At 45.6% G+C, this 20678-nt stretch overlaps 1 protein-coding gene across 12 annotated transcripts in view; it reads left to right on the forward strand.

Annotated features, from left to right (window-relative positions):
• Nucleotides 1–20678, forward strand: part of KANSL1L (KAT8 regulatory NSL complex subunit 1 like) — a 108101-nt gene that overhangs the window by 8776 nt on the left and 78647 nt on the right. The window lies entirely within an intron of this gene.

Here is a 20678-nt window from a genome sequence, read left to right on the forward strand (position 1 = left end):
GTCTCGGGCAGCTGGGTGGGCGGCTGGTGGCGGCGGCGGCCGCGGAGGCATTTTCCTGGGCCATGTTGGCCCTTGTTCATGTGTGGTGGAGCAGGGAAGGTGGGACTGGGCTCCTGGGAGGGCGGATGGCGGCGGCCGCCGCGGTGGCATTTTCCTGGGCCATGTTGGCCCTTGTTCATGTGGAGGGGGGGTGCGCGGAAGTCGGGCTGTAGTGCGGGGAAGTCGGGCCCCAAAGTTCCCCCCGCCCGGCTTCGGCGGCGGCGCCAGGCCTCGGCGGCGGCTCCGCCACCACCTCAGCCGGCTTCCCCCGCCGCCTCCTCCCCCCGCCCGGCTTCGGCGGCCAGGCCGCGGCCATGACTCCGCCGCCGCCTTGGCCGCGCCGCGTCCTCTGGCTGAGGCGGCAGCTTTGCCGCCGCCTCGGTCAGTGTCCCCCGCCACTGCTTTCCTGGCTTCTTCGGGGCGGCCGCTTCTGGCCGCCGAAGATGGCTGCCGGGTGCTGGCGGTCGTGTCTCCCTGGCTCTGTTCTGGGCATGCGCTTCGCGCATGCCCAGAACAAGCCAGGCACAAACGCACGCTTGGTGTCCGTCCACGGATGGACACCAAGCGTTTTATTAGAGAGGATAAAGCCCTAAAAGGCTTAGGCCCTGGGTGTTTAAGAGAGCGTCTTCTTCACTACGAGCCCCACTGCCCATTGAGGTCATCAGAGGAGGTCCCTCTCCAGTTACCGCCAACTCATTTTGTGGCTGCAGAGAGATGGGCCTTCTCGGTCGCTGCCCTGGGATTGTGGATCCTCTCCATCTCTGGCAATTAAAAAAAAAAACAGCTGAAAACACATCTTTTCACCCAAGCATTCTCAGCTTCCTAAATTTTTTTAGGTTTTAATCTCTGGGTTTTAAAAACATTGTTAAACTGTTTTAAGTATTAAAAAAAATGTTTTTAACTTGTTTTATGCTATTGATAATCTCCCAGAGACAAAAGTTTGGGGCGGTGTACAAATTTGATAAATAAATAAATAATCTGCGTGGCCCCTCCCCCTTTATTGTGAAGTAATCAGAGTACCTAATCTGTGGGATGAAATATTCTATAGAATTAATTTGGGGAGTTTGCAGTGTTGGGCTTGGTCACGTTTAGGAGACAGGTGGGTACTGATGCTATAGAAATGGCTTTGAGAAGATCTGATACATATATGCATATATATATACTGAATATGGGTAGCAAATCACATATAAAGACTTCATTGCTAAATAGTGATTTGCAGCTGTGCTTCCTGTGTTTGTCTCTTTGTTTAGTGATACTTGAAATGAGGGACAATAAAAGATAACTTGTTGAGATTGCCACTCCCCTCTTATGGTCTTATTTAAATTTCATAGTTGATATTAAAGGGTTCCCTTCCTGGGTAATGGGATTTATCTGGTTGGCATTGTTAGTGAGTTGAAATGTTAAATGCATTTTCATTTTGGTTGTGTATGTATTTTTTAAAATAGTAACATGACTGATATTTCTTCTCATGTACGTACAATGCACAGTCATCCATTGATTTATCTTTGAAAGGAAAGTGTAGTCTAGGTTTGGAGAAAATAGCTTGAAATATATTCTGGGGGGGAAATTGTATTAAAACAAAAGAAAGTTAATAATTGTTTTAGGGCTGAATAGCAATATTTAGGTGGATCCTATTCATATTTGGGGGGCCATAATTCCTGCTGTGTTTGTTGGGGCTTACTTCCATGTAGGGATTGCCGTGACCTTAATGTTTACTATCTTTTTGGTTCAATTGCATGTGAATATAGTGTTCTAGAAATTGATACAAAGATATTTGTGTGTCATGTTTTTATATTTAGCAAATGTAGTGAATAGATAGATATTTATAGAATGTTAAGGTTTTACTTGACTGAGTGAGAAATAAAATTTATTTCTGAGGTAGTATGTAACTCAGCTTGCTGGAAGACTTATCTAGACATTAAGATAGTTTAATAGCAAAGGTTGTTGTAGCCATTCTGCCCATATATTTCTATTTTCAGATGAGTAACTTGTCAGACCCATCACTCAAGCTTTTGTGTTATATATATATATATATATATATATATATATATATATATATATATGAATTGTTAGCCACCCAGATGATGACTTGACTGCAGCAAGATGCTGTTTCATATTGGTTCATCCATCCTTGTATTATGCTGAATTGAAGCAGCTTTCCAAGGTTTCAAGTTGATGTCTTCTCCAGTCTGCTACTTAAGGTTTTTGAAATGCAGATGCTGAGGACTGAACTGAGGGCATTCTATATCCAAAACTGCCCATCATGATTTTAGGTGCCAAATAAAAGTAACTAAATTTTGAAAGGAATTAAAGTGTTTTGTGCTATGTATATTATTTTTGTAATAATAAAACATAGTTTCTCCCTCGAAGTAGGAGGTCACAGCCAGGGTGGATTTGATTTAAATCAAACTGATTTAAATCACGATTTAAATCACTAGCAGGGTGGATAAAAATAAAAAAAAATCCGATTTAAATCAAAAAAATCCAATTTAAATAAAAAAAATCCGATTTTTTTGATTTAAATTGGATTTTTTTGATTTACATTGGATTTTTTTAATTTTTATCCACCCTGCTAGTGATTTAAATCATGATTTAAATCAGTTTGATTTAAATCAAATCCACCCTGGTCACAGCTCACAATGGGTAGTCTTCCGCTCCTTGCTCCAGATAGACAGGAAGTCTCAGGTGTTTTAGATAGGTAAGGTCCGTCCCCTTCTCCCAGCATGCCCAGGTGTAGTTCCCCAGTTCCTTCCTGTCTTCGCTCTTGATTAGACGCTTTTGGGCAGGCTCCTGCCCAGATCAACTTTCTACCTTTTTCCTTCTTAGGTGAGCTTCCCTTTACTAATTGCATGGATCTTGCTCAGGCAGGGGATTCCCTACTGGAATTCCTCTCAGAGCGCACGGGGCAGGGGGAGGAACAGAGGGCTTCCAAGAAAAAGGCCCACAAGAGGCGGCACCATTCCTCTTCTCCTGAACCATGTGGCCAGGAAAAGAAGTGAAGGAACCCCCTCAAGGGAAGAAAGTTGGGGGGAAGTTGCACTTGGCTTTGGCTGCTTTGAGACAGAGTGAGAGAATTCTTATTGCAGCGACTCGCTGCAGCAGCTGGGAGACCTGGGGACGCACATGGCAGGCGGGAGGAACCGGGTCTCTTCCTTTCGCTCCCTTGATTCCACCCACTCCAGAGCACATTAGAACGGGGGGTTGGGGTAGCAGCACCCCCGACCACCCATGCCCACCCTTTACAGGGTTTCAGTGGGTATGCGGAGCGCTCCCGAACGTCGCCATTTCGGCTGCCGCCATAGCGACTGACAGAGTTCTTGCCTCTGCAGAGGCTGCCGCCATTGTGGCCTCCTCCAGCGCTGCCTCCGACAGGCACTGCCCGATGGAGACCGTCGCCCGCCAAGCTACTGCCTTGGCGACTGCCCCTGTGGAGCTCACCGCTGCCCCTGTGGAGCTCACCGCTACCGGGACTAGACCCGCCACCATGCGGCAGGCCGCGGCCATGGCCGATGACGCTGACCTCCCCCTGGTGGGACCCACTCCCATCGCGGCCACCCAGGCCTCTCCCGAGTGGGCTGCCTCCGCCAGGCTCCCCTCGGCAGGGAGCTCCACCATTGCAGCCATCCCTGTGCGAGTGGTGGGGAGCACAGCGGCGCCACCTACTGGCCTGCTGCATCCTATAGAGAGAGAAGGTGGTGAGGTGGCTCCCCCCGCCTTTCAGCTGTTTGGCACTGCAGTGCCAGGGCGAGGCACCCAGCCTCCAGCCAATCCCCAGAGCAAATCTGCTCAATCCAGACCAGGGAGCAACCTATGGGCACTCTCAGGAGGACCAACTGAGGCTGGAGTACACTTATACACGCATGATGGGACTGGCAATCCTTTCCCCAGACGGGCATTGGTTATCGGGTGAGACCTCTCACCCTCGCCTCCGGTGATAGTGGGCGGCTGGGCGAAGTCCATAGATCACTCCCCATGCCTCATATGCCTGGGCACAGAGCCCATGCCAGGATGATGCCATGCCACCAAGGGCACCCTGCTCCCAGGTCAACCCGCAACACCAGGTCAGGTGGGTCACCACGAACCCAGGTATGAGGCCGCTTCGCTCCCCACTTGGTGCCAGGTGAGTGTTGCGTTCGGGGATTGAGCAGCTGCAGGAGAGAGCTCAATGGACATGATGGCTAGAGAAATGCAGGCGAATGCCAAAGCACTCTCATGTTCGGTTAATGAGGCGGTGGCCAGAGAGATGAGGAGAGTCTCGAGGCTTCCCCAGGGTTATTCACCTCAGTTTACAGCCGGGAGGTCGTGGACCAGGTCCCATTCATCATCCTCCGAGGACAGCCCAGAGAGGGCATTGCCCCGTACCCACATGGTAAGGTACAGACACACCTTTGGGGGGCGCCGCCACCAGCAGGTAAAGGGCCAGTGGCAATCAACCTGGCGCTAGCAGAGGGGTGACACCTCCCTCTCCAGCGGCACCCAAGGAGACTGGCACTGGGGATTAGAGTGAGGCTGAGGTCTCTAACAAGGAAGATGGGGAGCTCTTGGGGGAGTAGGCCCCTCAGAACCCAAGCCCCATCCTGAGATTGTTCTCCCAGGAGACCTATGAGGTGATGCTGTCCAAGGCCAAAAGAGCCATAAACGCTGCAGTTCCATAGCTGGAGGCACAAGACGTCTCGGGCCGGCTTGCACAGGACGTTTTCCCCATAACTAGCCACCAGTTTCCTGTGGTTCCCTTCCCGACGCTCTTCTGGAACACAATGCAGGCCAAATGGGCTAACCTTGCGGCCATCAGACTCGCGAGCTCCTTTCCCAAGAGGTTTTATATCCTCCCTGATGCGGCTATGGCGGAGATCGCGGTACCAAAGATAGACCCACCTGTAGTGGCCCTAGTGTCATAGGCAATCTTGAATAGAGAAGAGGATGAACAACTTAAAGGCCCAGAGGATAGAAAAGCGGACGCCCTTCTGCGCAAGACTCACGAGGTGTCGGCCAACTCCATCCAAGCCTCGGCGTCCACCTCCGTCACGGCCCGAGCCTTGGTATTGTGGGTTAAGGACCTCCTTAACAAGCTTGAGCCTGGTCAGACGGTGCTCAGGCAGGGCCTCAATAAGCTCGCTAAGGCAGCTGCCTTCATGGCAGATGCAAGCCTGGACTTGATTCAGGCCTCTTCTGGGGCAATGGCGGCTAATGTGGTGGTATGCAGATCGCTCTGGCTCAAGAGCTGGCAGGTGGATGTGAAATCTAAGTCATATTTGGCCTTCACCCCCTTCAACAGGGGCAATCTCTTTGGGAAGTCACTGACGAGGTTTTGGTGGAGACACAGGACAAAAAGAAGGCCATGCCCGCGAGGCGCAGGGACACACGTAGGTCCTTTCGCAATAACAGACACTCCTTTCATTCCTACAAACGGAGTTCTAGCACTCGGGACCAACGACCATATTGATCCCAGGGCCAGCCCCAGTGGGGGACCAACAACCACTGGAACCAGAAAGGCAGATCGGGTCCAAGACAACAGCGTTTCTCCACCCCCCAGACAGGAGGCCAGCAGAACCGAAAGCAGAATTGACTATCTTCAGATTGGGGGCAGGCTGCAGCACTTCACCACCAGGTGGGCAACATCCACACAGGACTTGTGGGTATTGAATATAGTGGAGTTGGGCTACTGCCTGGAGCTCACCTGCTGGCCATGGGAACAGCTCATAGTCTCTCCAAGGTTCAGGAACAAGGACAAACACTTACGGATGAAGCAGGCCATAGACCACCTGTTAAGGATTCAGGCCATAGAGCCAGTGCCACCGACCAAATTACGTTGTGGCGTTAACTCCATTTTGTTCTTGGTACCCAAGAGTGACGGCTCCTGACGGGCAGTCCTGAACCTCAGGCGTTTGAATCGCTACATTCGGAAGCGGCGCTTCTGGATAGAGTCCCTTCACTCCATCAGGGAGGCAGTCATTCCTGGCGACTTCTTGGCCTCCATAGATCTGAAAGAGGCATATCTCCACATACTCACTGCCCCTGCCCACAGGAGGTTTCTCAGGATCTGCTACAACCAAAAACACTTTCAGTACAAGGCCCTACCTTTCGGGCTTTCCTCAGCCCCGAGTGTCTTCATCAAGGTGCTGGCCGCCCTGGTGAGCTACATGAGGTTGGAGGGACTAAGGGTCCATGCGTTTCTGGACGAAATTTTAATTCGAGTGCAATCCCGACAGTGGGCGTGCATGGATGTCCAGAGGGTCCACCAGCTGCTCCAAGCCCACGGGTTCCTAGTGAACGAGACCAAGAGCCAGCTTCACCCTTCCCAGGCCCTACAGCATCTGGGGGCCTGGTTCGACACCGAGGCAGCAACCATCTCCCTTCCTATAGACAGGAGGGAGAAGATACGTGACCAGATCCAGCCTCTCCTACACCGTGCGCAGATGGAGGTCATGACACTAGCACAGCTTCTGGGGTCCATGATCGTATACATAGAATGTCTGCAATGGGCAAGGTGGCACGCACACCCTTTACAATGGGTGCTGCTACCCTTCTAGGACGAGATCACCAACCGCACCAGGCTACTGTTACCTTTTTCACAGTAGGTGTGACAGTCCTTTCTCTGGTGGCTCTCCCCAAATCTGGAGAAAGGGAACCCCTTGAGGGAACCCGACAGGATCCCTGTCACTACCAACGCCAGCCTGTCGCAATGGGGGGCGCATTGCAAGGGGCGTATGGCACAGGGCATCTGGTCCTCGGAGGAGGCTCAGCACAGTATCAACTGGCTAGAGCTGAGAGCCATCAGGCTGGCCATGTACCACTTCACAGGAGCCCTCCAGGGATGGCACGTGTTGGTCAGGACCGACAATATGACGGCCAAGGCCCATGTGAACCGGCAGGGCAGAACCAGATCCAGGTCATTGATGGAGGAATCCAATGTCCTCTTTCAGTGGGCAGAGTCCCATCTGCAGTCAATCAGGGCAGAACACCTGAGCGGCATTTCCAATGTCCAGGCGGACTGGCTCATTCGCCAGACAGTGGACCTTTCGGAGTGGGCGCTCCATCCCGAGGTGTTCAGACAGATCCAGAACAGGCTGGGGAGCCCCCAGGTGGATCTGTTTGCATCACCAGAGAACACAAAACTTCCCCGCTTCTCCACGAGGTTCCACCACTACCTCGCGGAGGACACAGATGCCCTGAACGACCCTTGGCTGCAAGGTCTCCTGTACTCCTTTCCCCCAATAGGCCTCATTCCTCAGTTGGTGGCAAGACTCGTCAGAGAAGGGCACAGATCATTCTAGTGGGTGAGAGATTCCTCTACAGCAAAGAGTGGTCCCCACGGGAGCCTCAGGTGGGCAGGGACCCATCTTCCAGGGCCCCTTTGGCCAAGGCGTCCATGGTTTGCCGATCTGGTGCTTCTCTTGATTGCAGATCCATGGCCTTTCCCCCCGCGGCGGAACTTGCTGTCACAGGGGCCGTTACTTCACCCAGACCCAGCGTGGCTCCAGCTACACACTTGGAGTTTGAGCGCGCACAGTTAGCCAAAAAGGGATATTCTAGGTCAGTGCAGGATACAATTCTGGCCGCCAGGCGCCAGAGCACTAATAGGATTTATCAGACAACCTGGGCTGCCTTCCTCAGATGGGCAAAGCACAAGGGGATCGATCCAGGTTCGGCCAGGGTCCCACAAGTGCTGGCCTTCCTTCAGGCGGCCTGGACCAGGGTCTAAAACCCAATACACTGAAACAGCAAGCATCCGCCCTGGCATCGGTCCTCAAGCTGAGGAGTGCTGGGGGTATGACCCTTCACCTCCATCTGTCATGTTTTCTATGGCGGGCTACCAATATCTCCCCACCCCCAGTTCATCATCTCATGGAACCTCAATAAGGTTCTAAACTTCCCCTCATGGAACCTCAATAAGGTTCTAAATGCCCTCACGAGCGCACCCTTTGAACCACTGTCATCCGTTCCGCTAAAGTACCTATCGTACAAGGCTCTCTTTCTAGCAGCGATCACCTCCGCACGTAGGGTGTCGAAACTGGGGGCGCTATCAGTCCGAAAGGAGCTTTGTGTTTTCTAACCAGATGCGGTGGTCCTTAAGATGGACCCTACCTTCATACCCCAAATTAACTCTGTCTTCCATCGGTCCCAGGCTCTGGTCTTAAAGTCCTTCTGCCCCAGCCCCAAGCACCCACTAGAACAGAAATGGCACACCCTGGATGTTCGCAGGGCTCTGCGCATATACATCCGGAGGACCAAAGATCTGAGGTGGTCCGAGGCCGTTTTTGTCGTTCCATGCCAGGTCCCTGGGGACCAAGGTCTCTAAGATGACCTTGGCTCGCTGGCTGAGGGCATGCATCGCCACAGCCTACCAGGCTCTGTTGATTCAAGTGCCACAAGTTATCATGGCACACTCTACACGAAGTGCAGCTGCTTCAGCGGCATTCACAGTGCAGGCACCACTAGGGGAGATCTGTCGTGTGGCCATGTGGTCATCTGCATCTCCGTTTCTTAAACATTACAAAATTTACTCCCTGGTCTCAGAGCAGGCAGCCTTTGAGAGGACAGTACTGCAGCAGGTGGTGCATAACTGAGAGGGATCCCCTCCCCTCCCCTGGGTACCTGTACTGCTTTGGTAGGTCCCATTGTGAGCTGTAACGTCCTACTTCGAGGGAGAAAAAAACATTGGACTTACCATGAAGGGTTCTTTCTCCTCTGAAGTAGGAGGTCACACGGCCCACCTGTGGATCCAAGACATAGGTCCTCAATAGAATGCAATTCTGACGTAATTCAATCTCTGTTACTAACTTCCCTAAGGTCTCAGGAATTCTTTCCTCTAGTCTTCATCCCTTGCATGCTAATATATAGTTCTGCAATGTCCTTAAGTTGAGCAATCAAGCCAAGTAATGGCACCGTGGACGGGACGGGGACAGTCCAACCACGAGGTATGACAGTCAGAACTGAGGAGCTACACCTGGGCATGCTGGGAGAAGGGGACGGACCTTACCTATCTAAAACACCTGAGACTTCCTGTCTATCTGGAGCAAGGAGCGGAAGACGACCCATTGTGAGCTGTGACCTCCTACTTCAGAGGAGAAAGAACCCTTCACAGTAAGTCCAGTATTTCTTTTGCATATCAAACCTAAACACTGATGGCATTTAAGAACCTAGATGAGTTAAATGAACAAGTTGACATTCATTTGGTTATAAAAAATTGGAATATTTAGACCTGTATGGTAATGTTTGTCTTCCTGATCCGGAGTAAATCTGTGAAGGCTTGGGAATGGGATGTTTTAGTATCTGTTAATGTGCTTGAATTTGCATGTCACAAAAGTGAATGCGGCTTGCTGGTTAAATTACAGACTTTCTAAGACAAAAAAAGGAAGGAAATAGAACTCAATATTTATAATATTTGTTTAGTACCTCAATATAATTTTTTAAAAATTATTCATAAGAAGAGCTTGATTCATAAGGCCTCGTTATAGCTGTATATAGAGATGCAACCTTGTGGGGAGAAGAGTCACATAAGAGATCTATGGTTTGTTCATCATAAGGTTTGTGGTAGCATTGATCTTCAAAGGACAAGGATCTTACAAATCCTTTGGCAACAGTGGGTATCCTAAATATTTTTTTTAAAAGTATCCAATTCCAGTGTTTTGAGTGAAACCACTCTTCTTTAGGGGATATTAGAAACAAACTGTGCCATCTGTTTGTTTAGTAAAATAGTTTCTGGTCTTGGACCGTAATAATAAACTTACTTACTTACTTCCTAGTAAAATAGTTTGTTTCTGTTTTTTTAAAAGCTCAGACTTCTTTTTATGCTTCTTGGGCATCTCAGCTGAATTTACAGTCCATTTAAAGTAATTTGATCCTTTTGGTCTTAGGTGTTTTCTTTTAAAGCTGGCAAAACCAAATTGTCTTGGAGGAGAGGTCTATCAACGTATAGCCCTACTAGTCGGAGGGCTATTTCAGAAAACTTCAAACATTTTGTATCAGAAATGCATAATTATCTGGTAAATCAAATGCTTGTAACAAGTAATCCTTTCTAACCAGACTGCTTCATTATCTCATTGATACAATTTTACAAAGGACTATCAGTGCAAATTCCATTGCATTTGTGAACCGAACCTTTGTGAACCCTATAGGTATTAACAAAAAGTTTTGATTTAGTCCTGATTTTTTTAAAGTAATAATTTTTGTCAAATGGTTTCTAACAAAAAATAGAATTCTTATGGGAGCACACAGAAGTTTCCACAGAGCCTAGAGGAAGCCATTTATTGCAAAGTTTTCACACTGGTGTTTTTATTAAATGCTATTTACAATAGTAAATGGGGCTTGGAACTGTTTTAGTAAAGATGTGAGGTGACTGAAGTGCTCTTCTTTCACAATGTAGCTATGGTATTAAGCTGTAAACTTATTTTGAATATTGCCACAGAATGTGACCATTATGTAATGTGACTTGCACAAGCGGAAGAGGTTCTGGCAGTCAAGCAGGGAGGGGAGACTTTTGCCTATCCCTCCTTGCACTTAGCAGCCTCTGCTCCCTGGAAATCTGCTTCTGAGGCTTGATGAAGGGATTGGGATTGGCAAAAATTTGCCCCCAAACAGTTTTTCTTTTGTTTGTACAAGTCATTCTTGGGATCCAACCCACTGAGTTCCATCAGTATACAAACTGAATTCTATGTGTGTTGTCTTCTTAAAACACACACACCAAAAACCCCTTATATTTTAAAACATTCTGGGTGGCCTTTTGTTTCACTTAATGTAATTATTTATCAGTCAAAAAGGTTAAAAGTTTGTACTTCTACATTCTCTTGAAAGTTAAGTCTCCATTATCTCGGTTTCACCCCCATTTTTATTAATAGATCAATATCGTAGAATATTTATACCTTCATGCCTAGCAAATGGTTTGCTTATAAGTAAAAACAGCCAGCCTGGAGTTCTTAAAGTTTCTTTTAAGCCTTTGCAGTTATTTCATTGTCTACACAACTGTTAGGCTGATTTCACTGGGTTAAATAGCTTCTCTTTTGGGGACATCAATGTAAAATACTAAGGCTGAAGTCCTGTGCACACTTACCAAGGAGTAAGTCCTGCTGATGTTAGTATGATTGACTTCTGAATAGTTGTGTGGGATTGCACTGCATGTCTTATTAACTAAATAGCTGCTGCAGGACTAGTGATTTTCAGTGGCATGCCTTAGAATCCACTTACATTCCAACATAAGAACAGCCCTGCTGGATCAGGCCCAAGGCCCATCTAGTCCAGCATCCTGTTTCACACAGTGGCCCACCAGATGCCGTTGGAAGCCACAGACAGGAGTTGAGGGCGTGCCCTCTCTCCTGCCATTACTCCCCTGCAACTGGTACTCAGAGGCACCCTGCCCCTGATGCTGGAGGTGGCCCACAGCCCTCCGACTAGCAGCCATTGATAGACCTCTCCTCCATGAAGTCATCCAAACCCCTCTTAAAGCCATCAAGGTTGTTGGCTGTCACCATGTCCTGTGGCAGAGACTTCCACAAGTGGATCACGCGTTGTGTGAAAAAGTACTTCCGTTTGTTGGTCCTAGACCTCCTGGCAATCAATTTCATGGAGTGACCCCTGGTTCTAGTGTTGTGTGAGAGGGAAAAGAATCTCTCTCTCTCCACACCATGCATGATTTTATAGACCTCTATCATGTCTCCCCGCAGTCGTCTTTTTTCTAAACTAAAAAGATGTGGTGACCAGAATTGTACGCAGTACTCCAAGTGTAAGAAAGGTGCTCTAGGCCCCTGATCATCTTGGTTGCCCTTTTCTGTACCTTCTCCAGTTCAACAATGTCCTTTTAAAGATGTGGTGACCAGAATTGTACGCAGTACTCCAAGTGTGGTCGCACCATAGTTTTGTATAAGGGCATTATAACGTTAGCCGTTTTATTTTCAATCCCCTTCCTAATGATCCCTAGCATGGAATTGGCCTTTTTCACAGCTGCCACACATTGGGTCGACACTTTCAACGAGCTGTCCACCACGTTCCCAAGATCCCTCTCCTGGTCCGTCACCGACAGCTCGGATCCCATCAGCATATACTTGAAGTTGGGGGTTTTCGTCCCAATGTGCATCACTTTACACTTGCTAACATTGAACCGCATTTGCCATTTTGTCGCCCACTCCCCCAGTTTGGAGAGATCCTTTTGGAGCTGCTCACAATCAGTTTGGGATTTCACTACCCGGAAGAGTTTGGTATCATCTGCAAATTTGGCCACATCGCTGCTTGCCCCTGCTTCTAGATCATTTATGAATAAATTAAAAAGCACCGGTCCCAGTACAGATCCCTGGGGGACCCCGCTTCTTACTTCCCTCCATTGTGAAAACTCTCCATTTATACCTACCCTCTGTTTCCTGTCTTTCAACCAGTTAGCAATCCACACATGTACTTGTCCCTTTATCCCATGACAGCTAAGTTTCCTCAGGAATCTTTGATGAGGAACTTTGTCAAAAGCTTTTTGGAAGTCCAGGTAGACTATGTCAACTGGATCACCTTGATCCACACACTCGTTGACACTCTCAAAGAAGTCCAAAAGGTTGGTGAGGCAAGATTTACCTTTGCGGAAGCCATGCTGGCTCACTCCCAGCAGGGCCTGTTCTTCTAGGTGCTTTACAATCTTATCCTTGAGGATGCTTTCCATCAATTTGCCTGGAATGGACGTTAAGCTAACCGGCCCATAATTTCCTGGATCGCCCCTGGATCCCTTTTTGAAAATCGGTGTTACATTTGCTACTCTCCTGTCCTCTGGTACAGAGCCCGATTTCAGGCATAAGTTAAATATTTTGGCAAGGAGGTCGGCAATTTCACATTTGAGTTCTTTGAAGACTCTTGGATGGATGCCATCTGGCCCTGGTGATTTGTTAGGTTTCAGTTTTTCCAGACAGTTTAGAACATCATCCCTTGTCACTTCATCATCATCATCCCTTGTCACCCCTTGTCATTCCAGAGAGACAGTATGAATTAAAAAATGTTGACTGACATCCTGACTAGCAAAACAGCCTAACACTATTACCAGAAGGCTGTGTGTCACTTGAAAATATATCCCTGAAGGTTGTACAGCTGCCCGGGACATGTTTTGGGGTGGCACAGAGGGCTTCTGGGGAAGAGGAGATTGTTGAAATTCACCCCTCTCCCACACACACATGTAAGTACCAATGGTGCATCTGTCAGCTCCAGCACTTCTCGAGTAGCACTTGCATTTAGTTGGGATGTCAGTCACCTTTTATTTTATTTACCTAGGGTAGTGTTAATACACTGTGAAGCTCTTCTCACGATCGGTGAGAAGAGCTTGTTCCGGGTCTGCGGGGAGAGTGGGCTAAGCCCACTCTCTTTGCAGACGATCAAAAGGCTGCCCACACGACTGCTGGCTCCATCACAGAGCTGGAGGAGGCTGTGGGGATTGGGAGCCATGCAGCCCCTGGAAGTTCCAGGATGCCCCACGCAACACGCAGGGCATCCTGGAGAGACCCCCGAGCCCAGGAGGCTGCAAGCAGCCTCCAGGTCAGGGGCCTACTTGTGTGTTGTCACGTGCTGCAGCGACACACGAGCAAAAAAATGAGGTTAATGGAGCGCTCGCTCCGTTAACCTCATTTAAGGTGAGGGGGAATTAGGAGGGCTAGCCCCCTTGGGAGCACCGGGCTTGCCTGTGAGCCCTGTGGTTCTCAAGATCCCTGAAGCAGGCTAAGCTCCCTTAGCCTGATTTCCAGTGATCGTGGGAATAGCCTCTGTAACTACATAATTTAAACTATAGTTTCTGATAACTTGCTAAGCATTACATTTTCTCTGTCCTTAAACTCTTGTGTTCAGTTGTGTTTTTAGCTTGCTTTCTAAAATGAAGAAGGCTTGTGAGATCTGTGTGTTGTCTGTATAGCTTTCTCTAATAACTTTTTGTGTTTACAATCTGATACAAACCAAGTTCACAGCATATGGGAGGGGACCCTGATGGGGGTATTATTTTGCTTCTGCCATGTTGTTTCAAATTAGTGGACACGGAGTATAGACAATGCTCCTTTGTAACCCATCTATTGACAGTTGGATACAAACCAAATTCACAGCACGTGAGAAAGTAGGCTCCATTAGTTCTACTCTAGAACTATTCAATTTTAAATAGTTTTTATCATCTCTTTTAATTCAGCAATGTGTAAAAGCAATAGGGAAAACTGATTAGTCATCCTTTGCAGTAGAATGAAACACTGAAGCTATTCTCATGGCTGCTCAAAAGTGGGCTGAGGGAGCCCAGCCTGCTTTTGAGTGGTCGTGAGAACCATCGGGCTCGCCTGCGGCAGTTAGCCCATCTAAATACCCCTCCCCTAAAACAAGGTAAGCGGAGTGAGTGCTTCGCTAACCCTGTTTCTGTGATCGTGAGTTGCCATGGTGTGGCTCCGCGCTGCAGCAACTCATGAGGAGACTCCCAACTGGGAAACTAAAATCAGCCTCCTGGCATTGGAGGTCTCCCCAGAATGTTTTAAATTCTGTGACTTCTGAGGGCCAAGCGGCCCCTGATCCCCACAGCACCAACTGGCATTGTGATGGAGCCGGTAATCATGTGGGCGTAACAACTTTTAACAATAGCTTGGGTTAATAAGTACATATATAATATATATGCAAAGGGGTGAATTGAGGAAGGTTTTAGCCTGTTCTTTGTTGCTTTCAAGGTAATGCAGTAACATCATTTTTGAAGGGATGCTCTGAGTTAGATGTAGACTTTTATTTAAGTGATGGCAAGTTTAACCTTCTGCTTTACAAAACCGGTACTACTACTTTACTATAGTATGCCATAGAGTTTCCTGAAAACTTCTTTTTCTTGCTTGGAAAAAAGCAAAATGTGCTTTGCCCCTGCCCATTATGTTCCATAACCAGAAAATAAACTAAATAAACTTGGTGGCTTTCGATACTATTGACTATAGTATCCGTCTAGAGTGTCTGAGGGGGTTGAGGATGGGAGGCACAGCTTTGCAGTGGTTCTACTCTTATTTCTCAGGCAGATTCCAGATGGTGTCCCTCAGGGACTGTTGTTCTTTAAAATCTGAACTTTGGTATGGTGTCCCTCAGGGCTCCGTATTGTATCTGATGTTGTTTAACATGTACATGAAACTGCTGGGAGAAATCATCAGGAGATTTGGTGCAGGGTGTTATCAGTATGCTGATGACACCCAAATCTTTTTCTCTATGTCAGCATCATCAGGAGAAGGCAAAACCTTCCCAAATGCTTGCCTGGAGGCAGTGATGGGCATGAGAGATAACAAGCTGAGGCTGAATCCAGATAAGATGGAGGTATTTATTGTTCGGGGTCGGAACTTGGGAGATGATTTTGATCTGCCAGTTCTGGATGAGGTCACACTTCTCCCGAAGGAACAGGTATGCAGTCTAGGGGTGCCTATGGACACAAACCTCTCCCTGGTGTTCCAGGTTGAGGCAGTGGTCAGAGGTGCCTTTATCAGCTTTGGCTGATACGCCTACTGCGTCTGTTTCTTGAGATAAATGACCTCAGAACAGTAGTTCATCTGCTGGTCACCTCCAGACTTGATTACTGCAATGCGCTCTATGTGGGGCTGCCTTTGTACGTAATCCAGAAACTGCAGTTAGTCCAGAATGCGGCAGCCAGGTTGGTCTCTGGGTCATCTCGGAGAGACCATATCACTCCTATCTTAAAAGAACTACACTGGTTGCTGATCAGTTTCTGGGCAAAATACAAGGTCTTGGTTATAACCTATAAAGCCCTAAAGAGAACCTCTTCTTCACTATGAACTGCACACCGCTGGTTGAGATCATCAAGAGAGGTTCATCTTTGGTTGCCAGACTGAGTAGTCGGTTGGCTACTCAGGGACGGGCCTTCTCCATTGCTGCCCAGAGGCTTTGGAACACTCTTCCTGCAGAAATAAGAGCCTCCCCATCTCTTACAACCTTTACAGTCAAGATACATTTGTTCACCCAGGCTTTTAATTAGATACTGTTTTAATTGTGTTTTTAATAGTTTAAACATTTTAAATTTTAAATTGTAATGTTTTAACCTTTTTATTTGTTTTTTAAAAATTGTTTTGTTGTAAACCTAGAGACTTGCATTTTGGGAGGTATACAAATGTATTAAATAAATAACAAATTAGTATAGCATGAACCGCCCTGAGCCATTTTTGGAAGGGCGGTATAGAAATAGAATAAATAATAATGATGATGATGATACTGCACAGATTATTCATATTTAAGGGATTGGGAGGGGATGGGGAGACAAGACCCACAGTAAATGAATAGTAGGCAGAGTTTAAATACATGGTGGTGGTAGAAATCTGTTTTCTCTGGAACATTAAAATTAGAAACCTTGGAGACAGAAATATAATGGATGATTATACAGGACTCCTGTATAATGGGAGGGTTCAAAAAGTGGAAAGTTTTTGTTTTAAGGAGTGGAATTGGAGGAGAGTACAGGTATTTTGGATAAAATTGTGAATAGTAGAATGTATTCAAAGTTGTACAAGTAGAAATCTGCTTGACAAAAGAGTTTTTCTGTTTCCTCCTCCCCACAACAGTTCCTTGTACTCCTAGAAAGTCTCTCCTGGGATAGGATTGCAGAAAATTGGAGTGGAGACCTCTATTTGTACAGCTTTGGGACTAATCCAGTGAGAAGACATACAGAACAGTTGACAAATATTTGCTTTGCTGTGGCAGAAGGAAAAATTACCCTGCATACAAAAATTGATCTGAGTAATTAAAACATGAGCAAGCAAAAGCAAATCCAATGTGACTTGTATCAGTGTGCGTTTAAAAACATTACTCCAGTCTCCTTTGTTTTACGTTTCGAAAATTTATGTTTAGCCCTAGTTTTTGCCGACTTAGCAGCTTTTTCTTTTCTGTCATCCTGGAACATTCAGTATTAACCTATGGGAAAGAAATATTTTACAGTACAGCCTGCTTATTAGGCAATAAGAACCAAACTAGACATCTGGAGCAAGTTTGTTGGTGCCATATTCTGGGGATGAGGTTGTAACTCAGTGATAGAGCACATTCTTTGCATCCTGAAGTTGCAGGTTAAATCCCTGGCATATCTCCAAATAAGGCTGGAAAGCCTGCTGTCTGAAACCCTGAGAGTGGCTGCTAGTCACTGTGGACAGCAATGAACTATATAGACAAGTGGTTTCATTTTGTATAAAAAGGTGGCTTTCTACGTTCCCATGTGTGTGAACCCTGCCCTTTACTATGCTCAGCTGCTTTAATATAAACAGTTTTATCTCTGTTTGGCTTCTGGTATCAGAGCTGGGCTGGGGAAACTGATTATAATCAGTGGTGAAGTGAGGGAGGGGATGGGGTTTACTTTTTCCCTCGTCTGCTCATTTTGGTATAAATAGCATAACCCCATATCCTTGCTTTATAGGTGAATGTGATAGTCACATAAGAACGCGCACTTGTCCTGAACATATCGTTTGGCCATAAGTCTCATTGATCTCAGTGTGATTTACTTTGAAGTAGCTAAGCTTAGAATTGCAAACTATTATTTTGTACAATCACTGTTTTTCCTTCAGTACAACTTCAAATTTCTATAGACAGTAGTGTTCATTTACGAGTACAAAATGTTTGCCTATAAGATTTTGTTTCCAGTAAGGGTGGAATTAATTTTACCATTCAGGATGGAACAAAATATCTCACAGATGTGTCAGGAGGCAAAACAACATGTTTTGTTGGCAGTCATAATGTTTCTGCCTTTTTTAAAAAAAATAACTTTTAATTCAATTTTTTACAACATAAGATACACGCACACACAAAAAGGAAAAAAGGGAAAAAGAAAGACACACACACAGACAAGAGGACTTCCATCTCATCATTAGAACAAGTATCAGTTACAATACCCAAGTCTTGCCTGTAATTTAATCGTTCTCCCCCCCCCCCCCGATAAATCATACGAAAGTCAGATCTAGGGCATTTTAAAAACATTTTTGTTACCACTCAAAAGCCTGATAGAAATCCATTTTATGATATGTTTTTAGGTAAATAAGAAGAGGGTCCCACTCCCTTTTAAATGCTTCAAATTTATTTCTTAATAATGCTGTTAGCTTTGCCATTTCTGCCAACTCTAACACTTTAAGTATCCAATCCTCTTTACTCCGGCAATGGATGTCTTTCCATTTGTATGCAAATGTCAGTCTTGCTGCTGCTGTCAGATACATGAAGAGGATCCAGTATTTCCTAGGCAATGAACTGTTGTCAATGCCTAATAGTATTGTTTCTGGGTTCTTGGGGAAAGTCATTTTAAACACTTTCTTAAGCTCATTGCATATTAAATCCCAATAGCTTTTAGACTTATTACAAGTCCACCATAAATGTATATAGGAAGTCATAATGTTTCTGCTTAATGCTGTTTTTCCTTTAATAATAAAGTACATTAGGAGTAATTTTAAATGCTGTCCTTTTGCCTTCAGTATATTTTAGAGAATCAATGCAAAGTCTATAATAATAGCAGTGTGTTAAATCTTTGGGGTTTTTATTAATTGAAGCTATGCATTTTGTACAGTTTATCTGGCTAGAAAAATGTATGTACCTGGTCATACAGACACCAAAAAGGTGCCTTGACATCTAAGAAGAGTCTTCCCTCTGTCTCCGCATAAGGTAGTGCTTAGACTCCAAATGGGATAAGCCTTTGCTTACTCAGATGCAAGTTCCGCCAAGTAAGCCTCTCCCTATTAAGTGTGGGTAGAATTGTAACCTAAAATATTTTTGTAGGACTGGTTATATCTTCCTATCATTTCATGTTCCCACAGTGACAGTATAATACCTTTTTTTGTTTAGAATGACATATGCATACCATAGAAAAGGATTTGCTTAGAATGTTGATTATTTTATTTTATTTATCTTGGCAATGAAAAGCGGTACTTTAATTCGCATTAGGCATCTATGGCTTGCTGTCAGAGTGCTCTATAGTGTACCAGGAGGGAATGGGCCCAGCAGAGCATCCTTCTGACAAAATGCAAGGTGACGCATGGAAGGGAGAGTATGTGATGGGTTGCCTCTTCACTGGCTTATCCTTATTGTTTTCTAGTGTGAACATATAAACAACTATTGGATCACTCCTCTTCTGCAATCTAATAGTTTTTGTTTTCTTTTCAAAGTAAGTAGGAAGAAGCTTGTGAAAAGTAACTTTTTGTATGCTTTAAAAACCCAGTTGGAATTAATGGTACTTTTTGCAATATCCTTTATATATTATACCCCAAGGTTTATTACTTCTATTATTTGCTTACTTATATGTGTCCTCTTTGCTGAAAAGTTGGCAATTAAAGCTGAAAACTATTGACCCTTCTCAGGATTTAGTGCTTTCTTTGGGATATCGTAAAGCCAGAGTATGCCTAAGGTAAAGACTTTAAGACATAGTCAACATACATTAGCCCCTGCCATGAAATATTGTTCTCTTCTTTATAGTTGTACTAATCTCTCTTCCTCCTCATTCCCAGGAGTTTATCAAACTTCAAAGAGATCCATTTTAGGAAAGCCTTTTCAGCTGCTAGATTTAATGTCCTACCTTTCGCTGTGTAGACACTGTATGGCTAGGATTCCTGTTGCAGAACATATGTGCCCATGGGTGCCTGAGAAGGCGCAAGACTTGACCTATGTGCTGTTGTCTCTGTAATTTCTACAGTGGTTTTTGTGATGTATTTATTTGGCCATTGCTCATGGTTTATCTTGGGAGGTCTTTGGGGTTCTATGTAAATTTCTTATTGGCTTACACCAGGGCCCATGTTATAAAGGCCCATGTTGTTGTAAACTGCCCAGTGATGGACGTTTGGGCGCACATATAATAAATAAGAAAAGTAGCCAGCTCTTTAGTTGCTGCCACCAAAGTACATGGCAAGCTAATAAAATCTGTCTAATCCCGAATTATTTTCATATGTAGTTTCTGAATCAGATATTTTTGCTAGGGCTAAATAAATCAACGGATTGATTTGTATATGTTTTAGTCACTTTGCTTTATTTGGATAGAACCCAGCTATACAGCTCTTAAGGTCAGAGTTTCTCACTTGCGAATGGGAGCGCCTTTCCAGTTGGGGATGTGCATGTTTAAGAAAGTTGGCGGTGTCTTATCTGTCTGACACACACACACACACACACACACACTTTTTAAAAAATGTAATAGCCATTACCTAGCAGCTCTCCTTTATCCTGCTACTGATAGTTTTGACTCAAAGCTTTATTCTCAGGATCAACTACTTTTCAATAGATATGTGGTCTCTCTTATGTGTATATGATAGGTCTTTTTCAATGACTTGACTAGCAAGATAGAGGTTGCCATTTCAAATCCCCACTGGTATGTTTCCCAAACGATGGGAAACGCCTATATCGGGCAGCAGCGATATAAGAAGATGCTGAAAGGCATCATCTCATACTGACAATGGTAAACCCCTCCTGTATTCTACCAAAGACAACAACAGGGCTTTGTGGTTGCCAGGAGTCAACACCAACTTGACAGCACACTTTATTTTAACAGTGACTAAAAATATAGTATGTAAATATATCTGCATGCTATTGTTTTGGAAAGTAGAGAACACCCTGTTGCCAGATGCTCTGGATTAGTCTTATGAGTCATGGCACCATTGATTAGATGATTTTATATACTTAAAGAACAAATGTAAATATTATTTAGGATTATTTTCCCTTTATGTAAT

This window comes from Hemicordylus capensis, chromosome 1, assembly GCF_027244095.1.
Source record: "Hemicordylus capensis ecotype Gifberg chromosome 1, rHemCap1.1.pri, whole genome shotgun sequence".
In the NCBI taxonomy this organism is placed as follows: Eukaryota; Metazoa; Chordata; class Lepidosauria; order Squamata; family Cordylidae; genus Hemicordylus; species Hemicordylus capensis.